This window comes from Numida meleagris, chromosome 2 (genome assembly GCF_002078875.1).
Source record: "Numida meleagris isolate 19003 breed g44 Domestic line chromosome 2, NumMel1.0, whole genome shotgun sequence".
NCBI lineage: Eukaryota > Metazoa > Chordata > Aves > Galliformes > Numididae > Numida > Numida meleagris.
The window spans coordinates 57,551,996-57,566,328 of record NC_034410.1 but is presented as its reverse complement, the minus strand read 5'-3'; the positions used below and the strand labels follow the sequence as shown (position 1 = coordinate 57,566,328).

The 14,333-nt window shown below is 40.9% G+C and overlaps 2 long non-coding RNA genes across 12 annotated transcripts in view; one reads left to right on the top strand and one right to left on the bottom strand.

Moving 5' to 3' along the window:
• Positions 1-8,341, bottom strand: part of LOC110393160 — a 267,894-nt gene extending 259,553 nt beyond the window's left edge. For 5 of the 9 annotated variants that reach the window (XR_002434842.1, XR_002434849.1, XR_002434843.1 and 2 more), the window contains exon 1: positions 7,837-8,341. This is a non-coding gene — a long non-coding RNA (uncharacterized LOC110393160). The remainder of the gene's footprint in view (positions 1-7,836) is intronic. The other 4 variants (XR_002434841.1, XR_002434840.1, XR_002434839.1 and 1 more) reach the window with 1 other exon arrangement.
• On the top strand, positions 9,214-13,783 carry LOC110394793. 3 transcript variants are annotated; one of them, XR_002435897.1, is made up of 4 exons: positions 9,214-9,355; positions 9,762-9,892; positions 10,034-10,097; positions 12,633-13,783. It is a non-coding gene; the product is annotated as an uncharacterized LOC110394793 (long non-coding RNA). The 3 variants fall into 3 exon arrangements; XR_002435896.1 differs by having other exon boundaries at positions 9,214-9,540; XR_002435895.1 differs by having other exon boundaries at positions 9,221-9,456.

The window sequence follows — 14,333 nt, the reverse complement described above, 5'->3', positions numbered from 1 at the left end:
ATCTTCATATCAGTGCTCCACTTCAAGATCACATACAGATTAGAATTCCTTACCTTCATGCTCTTCAGAGACAAAAAATGAGCCAGGACCTTCAGCTTATTCCAAAGTAAAAAAAGAAACATCCATCATCCTAGCAGATAATAATTGATCTCAGCAGAAAAAGTGGTCCGGAGTCGCTGCTGTCTTTCTGCTTTTAGGAATGGTCACTCCAAAATGAAGCTGGAATATCTAAGGGCACCAGATAAAGAAATCTTTGGCTGACAATTTTGCATTAATGGGTAGAAGAGGACTTAATTCTCCATGACTGTCAAAACAGCACCTGTCACAAGCAGTTAATGCACTTGAAAATTTATATTTAAAAGCAAAAGAATAATTGTTCTATTAAAATGCTTAAACAAAAAAATTATACTTTCTGATCTAAAGAAAAAATTAAGATGATTGTGTCCATCCTTTTTCTTCCACTTCTTTGAAGATTAACAAAAGGCAAAGCACATTCTACACATGTAGAAAATATTCTTGCAAGCTTTATATTTCAATCCAATGTTTTGACAAGTTGATACAAAAAATAGTCAAACTCCAGGCTGACTCATTTTTTACTCTATCCTCATAACTGCTGAGCACCTAGAACAACTTCCCTTCACTAGGTGCGTATATATATATATAGATATATAACAGCAATTCCCAAAGGTGAGCGTTGCAAACACAATCCGAAGTCTAAAATCAGTAAAATATCTGTATAAAAAAAACAGAAGCTTCAGCACCACACCACTCACACACGCAATCAATTTATAACTACTACAACATGCCAAGATAATTCTCTCAATGAAAAATCATTGCTGAGTTCAGGCTATTAGGTATCTTCCATATCACTGTTATTGATGAATGCCCTGAGACAATTAAGATCTGCACCAGGTAGAGCAAGCAAGCATTCTGCAGCCTGTCAGGAGCTTAATTCATGCATTACTGAAGTATTATGTACAGTTTTAAGTATTTAGATCTTGTCTTTAGTATACAAATCCTTCTTCTGAATTTGCAGTCTTACATGCAAGGATTTAAAGAAAAATCCTTTATCCACACGGAACAGAATAAAGAGGTTTTTAAGGCAATCATAAAAATTGGGGATATATCTTCTTGAGCTTGTTCTAAGGACGTACAGTCACCGACATTTACTGGTATTCAAGATTATGAGGGTTTTTTTTGTTGTTGTTTATGCCCTCTGACAAACCTCTCAAGGAGTTAATAGTTTTAACAAAAACACTATGTGTTTTTGTTTTGTTTTCCCGAAAATCCTTGTTGCTAACCATAATGAATTCTCCTTTTATTTTAACATCATCAGTACAGTCTTCAGAGTTAACCCATTCATGTACAACAGTAAATGACACCTGTATTCTTGATTAATAATCCTCCCTTTTTCCACTTTTGACTACATATGTCCAAATACAGATGCCTACAAATACATTTTACCTACATCTCGTGCCGGTATTTAGCCTTAGATGGAGTTTACCACCCACATCTTAATCCATAATACTTTGGTCTGGCGTGTCTGGAGAAAGATGTTAACAAGTTCAGAACAGATATTTTATTCAAAGAAGAAAAGAAATGTGAGTAAGCCATTCAGTCTGTTCCATGCAAGCACCTGACAAACAACACCATGTCATCAGGTACTGCTTCTGTACTATAAACACTGTAGAGGCAAAACAGCTCAAACTCCTAGAGCTTTTCAGATTTGGATTAGGAGTGCTTCTCATATCTCACCACTTGTGAGGCTAGATGGTATGGTTACCAGTTAAAAGTTTCAGTTCTCAGAGTAAATGAAACGCAACTCAACACACACTTGGCAAATCCTGACATTAAGTAGTATATCTCACGCAATGAAGTCACACATTTCATGTTTACTGTTATAGTTGCTTTCAGTTCAGCAACAGGATTAGAGCTGATTTATAATATTCTCTTCCAGTATTTATAACATTTCGTAGTCCTTCCTCTGTCTCCTTAGAGGTCAAAAAGAAAGACCATTAATACTGCAAATTGTCAGGCTGCTCATCACAAACCTTAGGCCAGGGTCACTTACAAATCAAATGTGTACAAACAGAAGTTGTGGGAAAGGAAGACAGTAAAGAGGAAGAAGTAGAAAAATATGACGTAGCTATGTTAAATCTGTAAGTGGGAGAGGGGGAATGTTTTTCTTCATTATATTCAAATGAATATTTATGAATGGTCACTCTCAAATAGCTGTGTTGCTTGAGGACACTGGAAAAGCTTTTGGCTAAGATTTGCATAAGATTTTGCACACATGTACAGTATAAGTACACGTCTAACTCATAAATACACTATGTTTAAATTCTTAAGTCTAAAAGAATGCAAAGAGAGGCTAATGCAGGCTTTATTTCTGATATCTTCTTCCAATTAAGACAGTGGATGTACAGCTATTAGGACAGATTTGATAGCACTACATTGAACATTGACCACAGACCACAATTACTGCATAATCTATTTTTTAAACAACTCCCAAGTGTCCCCAGCTTCTCCTTGTACCAAGAACTCACAGCCAATTAATCTGTAAATATCATGAGTAAATGTAACTTCTGAATTACTTTCTCCAAGTGCTCAAGTAAAGCTATTTTCTTTCTAAAGCTTGTGGGAAAATAAGTTATTAAAGATCACAATTCTACAACATAGATTAATATTTAATAAATCATACTTACACAGAATAGGAACTGGTATTCAAACCATTCATTTTTATAAGAAAAGGACAGCTGACCATGGATAAGCAAGCACTGTAAGATGTGCGCTTTGGAACAGAGAATACTGTATAACCAAACAGGTGAAAAGTTTTTAGGGGAAATTAGTGAGAAAGAGTATAAACTAGTGTCTTTCAGAAGGACATCTATGTATGTGGAGATACGTACTAATTCTGAGTTCTATTTTCTTTGCCGTTTCAGACTGCAGTTAATTTGCTAATAAGAAGGCTGAGCTGTAAGAGAAAGAGTTTCTAAACAAGAGCATAGCTCCAAGCTTGTCCTATTCCAATGATCTTAACAGAATTTTGCCAACGACTGAAGCAAGAACATTGTCAGGTTCCTAGGAAATACAAAGTCATAGCAGGAAAGAACAACCTCTACTTTATCAAACAAGTACTTGAAGAGGGCAGTCTGGCCAGATAGAAAGTATTTAACAGATCGTGCTTAATTATAGCTTCTAGGAAAGAGAAGAATCTTACTCTTACTCGAGAACTCTTACTCTAGTCTCGAGAACAAACTAGCCTAGAGAAGCCTTCTCAGAAGCCAGAATGAAGGTTGAGATGCCTCCTGGAGCACACCATGCTTTTCCAGTATTTTATAGCTCTGACCAAATACCCTCTGTGTTATTTAGACTTATTTGTCTGTCAGTCTCTGAAATCAATCACAATTGCCATATCTGAAAAGACGACAAAGACAGTACTGATGATTTTCTACAGAAACTGTGGACAAATCAAGTAAGTTACTTTAAAATGTTAAATACAGTTCTTAGCCAAATAGCTAAAAAAAATAAAATCAGCTTAACTTCAGACTGTTTGAAATTTTCTGCAAATCAAAAGTAAGTTCCACGAGGGCTTCAATCCTGTAAGCTGACTTGTACCCAAGGTCACACATTTAGGGATAAATCAATTTAAAAATCAAGCACTATGGGTAGACTTACTTTCTCAATGGTTATTAATCTCAAACCATCTGCCCTAACCTCCTTTATGAATGTGCTCCCCACAGGAAAGAAGAAAAGGGTGAGCATAGAAAAGTACTTAGAAAAGACAAGCTCCAGGACAGTATTTAACATAGATACAGGTACCCAGCTCCATAGTTCTCACTTTACTATTTAAATTCTGGACTGGAAATGGTGATTTACAGTGCAACACAGCTTAATTGAACAACAAGAAAATTACGAATATATGCTACCAGCTCTCTCGGGAACTAAAGAAAACTGCACATCTTTCCTCCTCTAAAGGGATAACAAAGATTTTCATAAAAATAAACAAACCTCTACTGAATAAAATAGAGTGTGATAGCTCTACTCTGAAAAATTTACTTATTTTCCTCTTTCCCTCAAACAGCAATGCTGCTAATGGTCTCATCATTGTAAGGGCTGTGTAGCCACTGGAAAGATCAAGATGATAGAAAAAGCATTACAAAAGAGGTAGAAGGACTGGCACTATAGAAAGGTGCTACAAAGGAAAGGAAGTAGATTGCTCACCCCTACCAGAAGACGCTAGGTTTACAGCAAAAAACTCCACCAAGGATGGAGTGATCCTTTTTATAAGTAAACTCTGGTGGGAATAATAAACCTGAATTACACTGGAGAGTTAAGACATACTCTTACCTCACACCACGGAGATCCTCCAGGATTCAGAGCCACATAACCTCTGCAGATACCAGCTGTCTAGCATGTCAGACTGCATTACTGAACACTGAAATACTGCATTTGAATTGATGAGTTTAACTCAAAGACACTACATCTTCATTGCAGTACAAAGAGCTTCTTTAACCTGGGTATAAAAGCCACCCTCGCTCTTCCAGAAGAAAAACACAGAGCCCTGGCAGCATAAGCAAGCAAACCTTCCAGCACAAGCACACAGCAGATGCCATGAGGCTGCCAGAAGTACATTTACCACAGCTAAGAGCCTGAACGATCGAAAACATGAACCTTCCATTTGACAATATGAATTAGACAAATAGCAGTAATTAACAAAACATGTTACAATCAATGCAAATACTTTTTATTTTACTTTATTAATTATGAAAATATAAAGGGCTACTGTCAGGTCAAATTTGGTCAGCCACTTTCTTCTTCTCTTGCCTTAAATCACTATAAAGTTTTTTTTTTAATTCACATGGAAATAGCTTTACATAAATAAAACACCGCCATCCAACTACTATTAACACTGCTATGGTAGACTGGAGTTTCAAGGTTATAATGCTTAAGCTTTTTTGCTGTTCGCTACAACAAGAGGTACATTATTAAATAATGGGATTTTTCCATAAATTATTTTGTTGTAACTACGTTCTTAGAAACCATTTTTTTAATTGTATGTATGTAGATACACGCATACGCCACACACACACACACAAAACATTTCATACACTTATCACAGTTCATTAAGTTGGCATGAACCCTTTCATGACCAAGGCTGACTACTGAGCAGCTCTACGAATGCAATGACATGATGAAAATGTGCTATTTACAACTTCATGTTCCAAAATAGGGCCCAGAAAATAGTTCTCAGTCCTTGTTTGATCTCCTTACACCCAATCAACAGTAGAGAGATATCTAAAATCCTTCCTATTTCACAGATCCTCTCCAGCAATACCTCCTCTCTGCCTCTAAGATCACTTCACAAAACAGCATTTGCTGGTTGACCCTCCGGAGCCAAATTAAAGAGTTCTGTGCTCATTACATTGGACACAAAAGACCCAAGCAGAGCTCCAAAAGTAATGCCTCCTACTTTATTATGTGGGCCTATTATGTCAGAGGCAGATGTTGGTGGTATGGCAGCAGAGGTTGAACTTTTCCACTAATATTCCATTATATTTTGTTGCTGTGTGACAGTTGGCAGCAGAGGGGCAGTCTGACAAAGCAGCACTTGACATGGAGGTGTAGATGAAGCAAAGGTGTGTCACTGAATTCCTCCCTGCAGAAAAAATTTCACCCACTTACATCCATTGATGCTTCAGTAGTGGTGACAGCAGGTCACCTCCACTTGTGAAGATTTTTACAAGCATGGCACACAGGCTCTTGTTCATCTCTGGTAAAAATGCATAGCTAATGGTGGTGGCTTTGTTGAAAAACAGCATTTTTAGCTGAGAATTTGCTCTATCAAATAATGTAATTGTGCTCTTTGTATCTTTTGTAGTTTCCAAATAAAAAAATACGAGGTATTCCTTTCAGAGTGACCAAGGTACTAACTGTGCATCTTATAAGTAAATTTCTTTTACATCCTGAAAATTCTGAAGCAAATATATTTTGAGTAAACCATGGTAAGAGACTCTAAACTGGCACTGTTGTGCATTCCATGAGAAAGGTAGATCCTGTACTACCCTATCAGTGGCATGACTCTCAAGACGTAACTGAAAAAATTCCCGGGATATACTTGGGAAGAGGCTCATAATGGTTACTTGGTCTGTCAGCAAATCTGCCACTTGGAAATACAGCCAAGCCCTCAACACACTCTATAGAGTTACATTTTCACTGTGAATACTTCACGGGAACTTTTCCCCCCACACTATAGCTCAGAGCATAGGCTACCTGAAAATACATCCTTTAGCCCTCCATCTTCTTGCACAGGCATAGCGAGTTCATGATAATTTAATCCCACGCAAAAGGATAACAACTTTTGATTTACTGGCACCCAGCATTCCTTAGCATCTATGTAAAAATGAAGAGAAGACAAAGTAGTTCAGAATAAGGCGGCATGTCTGAAGTTATTCCATTTATCAGAAGCATGAGCCACAAAGGCCCAGTAATATAAACAAATTTTGAAGATAAAAAGAAATCTCTAACTTAAGCAGCTGTCACTGATGCATCCAGGTATGTGTTTTGCATTACTGACCAAGAAAGCTTATTGAAAACTGTTTACAAATCAGTAAACAGCTGCTTACAACATTAAAAGCTTTTAAAACAATTATTTAGTTAATTTTAGAATACGAGATTTTTTTCCTTCTTGGACAAAGCACACTCTATAGGCAACTAAAGACTATGGTTTCCATATTATTTTTATCAAGTTGCAGCCACCATCATAATACATGGCTAGGCCTGATTTGGAAAGCAGGAATTGTTTGTGTTTCAAATGGATAAGAAAAGCATAAAAAGCTCTGAACATGTCTAATAGGCATGTTGGCCCACACTACTTCACCATAAGAAGCCCTCCAAGTTCAAAACTGACTGCCAAGGCTGCATACATGACATTTGCTATTTCAGTTCCTACGGGAGGGTCCAGATAAGATCCTTATGGGTGAGGAATAATGCTAGACCATCTTGAGCCAAAGATTTCAGAGACTGCTTTAGGCTTTACTTTTTGGAAGTACTGACAGTGGCCCTGATCCAGTAAAGCTCTACAGAACATAATTTAAGTGCTTTGCTAGATCAGAACTGCAACACGTACTAAAGGAACACAAATATCTGACTATTAAAAATGCTGTAAAAGGGAACACACAAGCCCAGTTAAAGTTTAATATTATATTAAGTTTTCAACAACAGCAAATTCCACATTCCTGTAGATCTGCTCCCTTATCCGAAAGAAAGATAAATGGCAAAGTGTTGAGGCATGGGCCTGGTCTTAAACACCATTCTCCTCTGCTACTGAATCTCTTTGTAAGCTTCTCTCCTAGTGATTTTCTGCCCAATCACCACATTTTAGATTATGCATCTACAAGTACAGCAGTAGATAAAGTCCACGTGCAGCTATACCACAGCTGATGAGCAGCAAATGAAGAATGCTGAAGGGCCAGAGGCACCAGGCTAGTTCCATGCAGAGCAAATTTGGGTCTGATTGAGTTCATCAGCTCAGGCTGCATCCCAGGACCCTGCAGATTCACATCCATACAAGTACTTTCACGCAGCATGGAATATGAATGCGTCTTGCAAAGCTTGCCCAGTTGTCCCTATGCTGTGCTAAGCAGCAAAGTTTGGATTGATCCAAGTGGCTTTGGGGTCATACTGGTGTTACTAACCCCAGGCTGAATTCAATCTGAGCCCCTCGTCGGGCACAGCACAAATCCAGCCCAGACCCAGGACCTCCTGAGCTTATCTCCCAATAGAGCAGAGCACGGACGCACAAACGATGCTGCAGAATCCAGGCTAAACCCATACCTCTAGCTGAGCATCAGCCACGCAGAGTCAGGGTTGCGCTCTCATGAGGACACCGGCTGTGCTGGGCTGCTCAGCTCTCCTGATAACAGCAAGACAAATCAAGCACACCCAGGCACAGGTCTGGTTCAGCAAGGCTGAGCGCTTCAGCCCTATAGGGCAAGGCAGCAGCTGGAATGCATCCAGGCTCACTCAGCGCTAGATGTTCCAGGCTGACACCGGCTCCTCATGAACTAATCAGACGTAGTTGCAACACACGCACACCATCATAGTTTCCAGAGGGCTCCCCTCCCCGGCATCGTTCACTGTGCCTGCTTCGTGCAGCACCCAGATCTCCTAGCCATCCCAAGCCCAGGTGCAGCTTCCTAAGGAAACACAGTACAAAAAGCTAGCATGTGAACATGTAAAAGACACAGGAGCATAACAATTCCAAGGAACATCAGTATTTGCATAAGGTACTGCAAGTAAATCAGAGTGGATTCTATGCAAGTGCATTATACAGAGAGCACCTTTACGTCAAGATGCCAGCCAGGTTCTTTCATGTCTAAAGCGTTTGGTTACAATGAGTTATAATTTGTGTTATAACAATGTTGATCAGTTAAAAGCACAAAGGGGCAATTACAATCACACTAAAACACTCCATAATTTTGGAAAATTAATGTTTCACTAATTCTTCTTTCTTACAGACAAATTGAGTCAGAAGCGTGTCGCTCCTACAGAATGCGTTAAGCTTTTTGGAACCACATGAAAAGCAATTAATTTTTTTCTTAAGTAGGATTCTCGTCATTTTAACATCACTACAAATTATACATAGGCTAATATTTACAGTGAGTTTCACACACAGACTGTGAGCTACCAAACTGCAAGGCCACCGGTCAGAATTGTGATGGTTTAGCGGGCGTAGGCGGTGGGTTGGTGGTTGGACTGCATGATCTTAGTGGCCTTGTGCAGAAGCACCAAGTGCTGACAGCGTCCCGCATCAGTTCAGACATATTTCCTGCAACACAGGAAAAGGAGCAGCAAAGGAGAAGGTGGCAGAGATCAGCAAAACCTGTGGTGGCATCCCAGAAGTGAACACAGAAGTTGTTCACACTCTCACAACCCAAGAGCTAGGACGTGCCAGCTATAGTTATCTAGGACGTTCACATGAATTTTGCTCAGATAACCCCGCAAACCTGCGGCATTCGCTGCCGCCGGCTCCAAACCCAAGCAGTCCGAGGCGCCCACCCACAGAGACCCACTGACCGCTGTTCCACATAAAGCGGGGGGGTGTGTGTGGGGGGGGGGGGAATCGAAGAAGCCGGGCCGCGCATGCGCTCTGCGGCGGGCGGGCGGCGTGCAGCTGGAAGTCATTGCCCGCGGGTTGGCGTCCGCGTTGCCACGGCGACCGCCCCGGCGGCGCCAGCTGGGCCGCGGCGTGAATGGGTGATGTCACGCGGCCGGCGCCGGCCGGTCTGGACTGCGGGGCCGAGCCGCCGGCCGGGGGAGCCCGGGAAAGCGGGGTGTGGTGGGGGGTGGAAAGGTTTGATGCCGCCCCTCCGCTCCCCGCTCGCTCCCGTCCAACCTAAGGCGTTCTGTGATTTTAAAATCTGTTCGGTCGCTGCAGATCCAATCTGCGGCAAGGTGAGGGCTCAGCCCCTGCCACAGTCTGCACGCGCCTCGCAGCCGGGTGACACATCAGAGCGGTGGCACTGCCCGTGCACACAGGTGTGCGGCCGGGCACCAGCGGAGCGGCGTGCCAAGGGCTCACCCTGCAAACATCCATCTAATTGTGCTTACGGCCAGCCGCTGCCGCAGCACAATGCACTCATTTTCTCTAGTTCGCTGGATGCTTTGTAAACCTGAGGATGGCGAGGAAGCCGAGTGTATGTAAATGCGATTTGCAGAGCGAGGTTCTAGTTGTCTTTCTGGTTATTTGTTCTTTTCAGCTGCTCGATACGGTGTTTAAGCAACCCGCAGCCGTTCAGATGGCAGTGGGATTTTAACGCTGCATGATTCTGGTGGCCGCTTAACGGAAACGGGTCTGGGAGCAGCCCCTGACACCGGCCGCCTCCATCAGGTAACTCCCGCGGGCAGCGAAACGAATTCCTTCTGGCGGGGGAAGGGAGCGGCGTCCTGAGAAACCCACTCCTCCGCTCCCATTGATCATCACCTGCGCCGGACTTCACACAGCAGCTTAATCCTATTCTCCCTCTCAAAGGTTTCAAGCCTCTGCAAGATCCTGACTGCTAGGGAACAAAGGCTGGTATGCGGTTCCCTCAAAGGTCAGTCATTAACCTGCCCCAACAACAGTTTTAGGAAGATCAAGGCAATGAAGAAAAAAAAAAAAACGAGAAAAAGCACTTTCACTTAGGAATGAATTGTTGAAAGTGCCCTTATACATGCAGTTTTATTCCCTTTCAGCTCTGCACTTTTTAGTTCCTGCACGTATTTATTTCTCATCAGGAATAATGGCAAGATTTGCTCTCCCAGAGATTTGACCTTAAGTTTATTCTACCCACAACACTATAGACCATTTCATCAATTATGAATGTACCCATGTGTATAGAGGAACTGGTAAGCCAGGTCGGTAATACTACCTTGTTCTGGAGACTTACCCTTATAAATAAATTAGGGGCGTATCTTTATGAAATACCAAAGACAGAAAGACAGAGAGAGAGAAAAAAAAAGAAGGAAAGAAAGAGAGAGAGGAAAAGAGAGAGGGAAGGAAGAGACAAAGAAAGGAAAATGAAAGCCACTTTTTTTTTTAAAGATAAAATGACAGTGGCTACCATCAAAAGTGTTTTCTCTGTGATTTGTATTTTAAATGTCTGTGTGTCTATATAAAGAGATAAAATGCTGGATATGCAGTAGCCAGACTATCAATAAGACAGTTATTTCCATATGTTATTGATGACCCTTTAGCTCACAAGTGACAGGCCAAAGTAGAACCATGAGCAACTTATGAAGGGTCATCAATAAGAACTGAAAATAAATGTTGTGTCCAGTGCATGCCCATTGTATGTCCTGTTTATACAATGCCAGTTTAAGTTTCTCATGGCATAGTTTTTAATAAGTTGTAACAACCTTAGTCCCTGTTCGAAGCAGCCAGGTCTTCCAGCAGCAGAGGAAGTAGGAGATGCACACATTCCCATGTGGCTGCTCACACACCTCACAGAGTACTTTGTGTCAGACACAAAGGTAAAAGCATGCATCTCTCAGTGCACCAGGATGAAACAGGACCCTAGGGAGTGAAAGGAGAGACCACACACCTCACTAAAACATTAAACACCACAGACAATCCTGGTGCTGCAGCGTAAGACTGCTCAGAAGAAAGAAGATACAGAGGAGTCAGGGAGAGGAAAAAGGAGAAGCTGAGATGCAAGGTTGTAAATAAATTATACCCCATGTTAAGATTGCAAATACATAATAACCTATTAATATATTTCGAATTGTAATCTGTATCATACTGCAAGGAGGACTGGTGCATTGTGTGTGGTAAGGAGATCCTGGAGGCAGAAGAAAGGTCCTTCTGTCTACATGGAGCCTTACTCCCCATGGAAAGATTGCACTGGATACTGGATGCAGTCCAGTGGGGACCAAACACTTAGTTTTACCTGTCTGTTGACAGATTTTGCTTTCAGTTACCATCATCCCGAAATGCACTGATGTTTAATTAAAGTTCTATGTTTAACAAATATGTTTGCACTCTCTCATATTTGCATTTTCACATCTTAAAAAAATGATGTTTGGACAAATCACTTTTCCAGAGCTGGAGTAAGAGTCACTATTTCAAGAGGTTGGTCTGCAATAAGCTAATGACTTTGCATCCAGTTGTGAAACTTCTGCTCACTGGAGCAGTCCCCATACCCGCATCCTTAGGCAAATAAGCTCATTAACTTCAAGACATACTTCCTATATAAGCAAGGATTTGTGCTGCTTTTCAAGTCAATTTCCTCATTGAGGTAAATTAAGAGATTTGCTTGAAAAACATACATCAGTGCTTTAAAGTGTTGAAAGAGCATGTTAGTGGAGTAAAAATTACCAAAATAAATGTCATTAACACTTCAAGGTAAGTATGTGGAAACATGCTGGTATTGAAGACAACTTGAAATAGTTACTTAGCATAAGCTGTGTGATTACCAAATATATTCTCATGTATGCACGTCATTTAACTGTAAGAAAACAAAGTCAAAACTGTAAGGAAATTTGCATGTTGAAGCATTTTTAACAGCAATTTTGAACGTATCTTGACTTTCACATAGTTTGTCCCCTGCTCAAGAAGGAAAAAACATGAAGAATTGCTATTCCATTACTCTAGAATGGAAAATAACATTAATTCCCATTTCTTATAAGGGAAAATTAGTAAGTCACAGAGTATACTTAACGGTGAAGAATTGCAGTTCATGGATCATTGTCCGATACTCTCCTTACATCCATCTTTCTTTTTATCTGCATCTCCAGCCATTTGCACTCTGTAATGTGTATCTTGATTTTAATTCACTGTGCCGCGCAGTGGTTTTCATTACACAGTCCTGTTGTCCTAGGAAATACATGAGGTCATTTTAGTATAAAACGCTGTAGGAATTAAAACCCAGGAGTGTGACCCTGACTACCTGAAGGAGACAATGCCCCTCTCACTTTTTTTATTGCTCTCTAAATGTGGCATCCCACCGGAGCTGTATTCTGTCAACAAAAGGTGAGGGCTTTTGTTTTCTTAAGCGGTGACTTTCTCAGGAGCTACAAGGTCTATAAAGAATGACCACAGAAAACATCCTACCAGGAATTAATATAAACTTTTTTTTTCCTTTTTTTTTTAGCACAGCGCTTTTCCAAACACACGCAAATACATAAGTGAAGCAAAATGCACTGACGACCTTAGAAATAATCTCCTACTATTCTACAGTTTCTTCTGCCGGATGGAAGAGAAGAATGAGGAAGAACTCTTCTGTTACTAAGCTCTTGGTTGATCCTCATGTGATATGGCAACAGGAACTCCACACCAAGTACATGAATGGATAATAAGGTTACACAGCATTCTGCTCATCTTGGAAGGGCACGGGGTGGCCCATCAGCAACTGAAGTACAGGGGTTTGAAGGCACCTTGAAAAGCCTCCCCCCAGCAGCACCAGACCTGCATTTCTAGTTATGTCTAGCTTCTCTTCCCAGTGACGACACTGGTGTGGCTTGAACCCCGTTGACAAGCAGTGTGTTCTATAGTGTTTTAAGTATTGGTCAGGCTGTCACAACAGTGAAATGCAGAACTGTAAATTAATATTTGGCGAGCAGGTGATATCTGAAAGTGACGCTGACACATAGAAGTACTCTGACAACCAAACGACCACTGCTGAGAAACATCAAGGCATTTGCATCACAGCAGAGAAGGCAGAGGTGCTTCGGCCTGCCTTGGATGTCCTTCTGCTGTGGGAAAGGCTGTCTTTACAGTCGGGGAAAGAGAAGTGATTTTGCCTTTTAATTCAAAAATGAGCCCTAAAGATTTTGAGGAATTCCTTAGAGCACTCACAGAGATCAAGTAACAAATGTGGTACTAATAGCTTTCAAAATGTAAAATGTTGCATAGGGGTAAAGGACCGCTATTGTTTCTTCTGGATTTTTCTGTGGCTTGAACTTAGACTGCTTTTGCTGATGAAGCTGTTTGGGTCTCCTGCAAATAAATACCAGTATCATTGGTGTAATGATAACATATGCAGATGAGCATGTACGTATCCAGATACTTATTTGATTTAGGTCGATCTGCTCATTGTCCCCGTGGGCTGTATTATTTTTGTGATTATAGGGCCCTTAATGCAAACTCATAACAAACAGAAAAATAATATGAGGCCATATCATACCATCAGTTTTCAGGCAGATTAGCTGAGGATTTCTGTCTATAAACAAAGGGCATGGCATTGCACATAAATCCGATCTAACTCTACACAAAATAAAATTAAAGTTAAGACTCCAAATTCAATCTGTTACTATGTAACTCAGTTTAATGTAGTGTTCTTCAGGAAGCTGCTCCAAACACTCCTAAATTATTTTCCCCTTCCCCAGAATAAGCATCTTGATTGCTTATATGTGGACCACGCTACAGAAAGCTGTCAACGCGAGTTATCTTTCTTGCCATGAGCCTGCTTCGGTCAACACAGAAACCTGACATTACCCAACAAACCCAGTGTTTTTGGTCACCCGAACAAAGCAACCTTCCTAAATGACATTACCCTTCAGCCGACATACAGCCACCAGCAAAATGCCAGGGCGTCTGTCAGTGACACACTGGGGCTGTCTGCTCCCGAAGCCTCTTCAAGGCAGGAGATGGGTTTGCACTAATTTCTACAGCGTAGCCATGCTGGAGGCTGCACAGCAAGAAGAGCTCTTTTCAAGCTTACCTTCTTTACAGTCTTTTTCAGTTTTCCATTAATTTCTTCAAGCACTGATTTCCATGTTTGCATAAAAAAAAGAGCCTACATAAGCATAAGAAGTTTGAGGTTTCTTTATGTTTCCTTTTTTTTTTTTTTTTT